The sequence below is a fragment of the Lactuca sativa genome, chromosome 4 (genome assembly GCF_002870075.4).
Source record: "Lactuca sativa cultivar Salinas chromosome 4, Lsat_Salinas_v11, whole genome shotgun sequence".
In the NCBI taxonomy this organism is placed as follows: domain Eukaryota; kingdom Viridiplantae; phylum Streptophyta; class Magnoliopsida; order Asterales; family Asteraceae; genus Lactuca; species Lactuca sativa.
In genome coordinates, this window is record NC_056626.2 from 6,696,861 (window position 1) to 6,699,861 (window position 3,001).

A 3,001-nucleotide genomic window follows, 5' to 3' on the forward strand; every position below is an offset into this window, starting at 1 on the left:
AGTTAGGTTCAAATGTTTTCACTATCTATTGTGTGCATGTATGATTGATTCTGGACCAATCATTTTAGTTATTTTAAGAAAGTAATTAATGCATATTAAATGCTGAAGATGTAATTAATATCCATTATATCTTCAACATGTAATATGCATTAATTACTTTCTTAAAATAACTAAAATGATTGGTACAAAATCAATCATACATGCACACAATAAATAGTGAAAATAAAATAACCTAACTTAGCGTTTATGAAGCCCTAACATGATTTTTGGTATCTATTAGAGTTCATAATTCATTCAATGAGTTCATAATTCATTCAATTTTGTACGAATTGAAGGGACCAGATATTTATGCACTGTAAGCTACTAGTTTCACCATTTTTCAAGATTTATATGACTTTCATATTGGTAAAACAAAGAATTCCCAAAAAAATTATTGTTCAGTTTCATTTATTGTTAGGTTTAGGATGTTTCCATGTGGGAAAAATGAGAGATTAATTGGTGCGGCTACCATTTATCTATTTAATATGAAAAAATAACTCAAGACAGGGAAACACAAACTTAGGCTTTGGCAAGGAAAGGAAGCAGATGGATCTATTCACTCTACAACTCATGGAAATGTTTTGTTTTTCTTTCCATGATCTGCAAACACAAGATTATGTTTTTATGAATAACAGTGTATTCATTTGTGAATAGCAGTGCATTCATGTTTGAATGAATTTGTTTAATTATGGAAGTTCTCATTTGTTTGTGCTCATTGATTTCTGTAGTTTTGTGAATGTATTTATTTATGGAATTTCTCATTTGTTTATGCTCATTTATTTCTTTGGTTTTGAACATCGAGTTGTTCTTTAGGTGTGTGCTTTTATTAATTCTATGTTAGTTTGACCCAAAAATATGTTGGTTGGTTGACTATGAAGGTTCTAAGAGTTCTTCCATATGAGTTTTGTGGGGTCCTTTGGAGTTGTTTGAGAAGATAAAAGGTGAAGAATTTGAGCTAGAGGAGAATGAAAATTTGTATTATGTTCTATATTTTTTTAGATGTAAGTTATATTATATTTTGATGAATTCATTTATATTAGAATGTGTATTTATTTATGAATAGTAGTGTATTCATTTGTAAATAGCAATACATTCATGTGTGAATGAATATATTTATTTATAATTAGAGGTATTCATTTATTCATTTGTTAATAACAAGGTACTAATTTGTTAATGGCAGTGTACTCATTTGGGAATAACAGTGTAATCATGTGTTAATGAGTGTATTTATTTATCGGGAAAATGGCTTATATGGGTAACTATGTTTCAAAATCGTTCAAAAAATATCATTCAAGTTTGGTTTGTCCAAAAAACACTATCCAAGTAAAGCATTTGTACAAAAAAAAACACCAACGAAGTACATTCATTGCTAAAATTTGACCTTGTGGTAACCGACAATTACTGGTAAAAAATAAGTAAAGGAAAAAAACAAGAGGAAATGACTCAAAGGGGCAACTATTTTTCAAAATCTTTCAAAAAACACCATTCAAGTTTGATATGTTCAAAAAACACCATCCAAGTAAACTTTTTGTACAAAAAACACCAACAAACTATATGTTTTGTTCAAATATTACCCACCGGTAACTGGCTCTTACAGGTTAAATGATGACTTGGCTTAAGTATTATGACATGGAATAATTGTTGGATTAGGTGTCTAAGCCGATAACTATTATTGGTATGTATTCGACCCGAGATTAGCATGGTCCATTTGGGTTGCATATCATCAGGACAATTTGTTAGGATGGACTTTTGAGAGAATGTTATATATGGTTTATTAATATATTATAAGTAATAATATATTAATATGAGATCATATGTTTTAATTAGTATTGATCAAGAATTAATTTGGAGTTAATTTAGTGATCAAAAGAGACTAATTAAATCTATGGAGACTAATTATGATAATTAGTTATATTTATATGTGTTGGGCTTATGATCCATGTTGGACCAAGTTTATGTATGGATACATAAAGAGTTGGGCCACATGAACCATGGATCATAAAACCCATGGGTATGGATTATGGGTTATACCCATGACCCTTGGAATCCTACATATAAATAGGTTACTCCATAGCCAAAATCTCCACTTCTTTTCTTAGAGAAATATGGAGGTGTTTTGGTGCATGGAATTCTCTCTCAAGAACCACCTTAGTCCTAGGTGTGTTGTGATTCCATTTGAGGCATTTCATACTATTGGTGCTATGCTCTTAAGTCCAAATACATCAAGACTTCAAGCCACATAAAAGGTATGTTTCCCTAACTAGTATATTATATGGTTTATGTTAAATGCATGCTAGTTATAGGTTTAATGCCTTGGAAACCATTTACATGTATAATTAGTGAAAACATAGATCCAAGGTATTTAGGGTTGTATGTGCACCATAGGATGTTGTATTATACCAAAACCCAACAGTGGTATCAGAGCCGTGGGTTGTTTTCTACTATATTTGATGCAAATGTATTTTTTTCTTTTTCAAGTTGATGGAAAAAAAAACATGAAGTTTGTCAAATTTTATGATAATAACTTGATTTTATGAAAAACTAATTATTTGTAAAATTTGAGTCACTTTACTACAAGAGTTGAATTAGGTCAATTTATTAAAAGATAGAATGATATGATTATTTTATTTGTTTTAAAAGTTTGATCGAAATGGTTTTAAGGAGTTACAAATTTTGTCATAAAATTTTGGAAATCAAAAGTTTTTTAAAGTTATGATGTTAAGAGTTTTGAAACTTCCATAAGTTATGGATGTGAAATGTCTCATTTATTAACTCTTTAGGTTATGAAGTCCAAGAGTCTTCAAAGGATAATTGTCAAAGTTTCAAGATTTGTATTAGTTTATATGATTATCTAATTTCTTGAAAATTGTTGATATGAATTATCTTTACTTATGAGTTTAATCTAGATCAAAGAAAAATTATTTGATTATTGTGTTAATTGGAATATTTGATCTTAATGGTT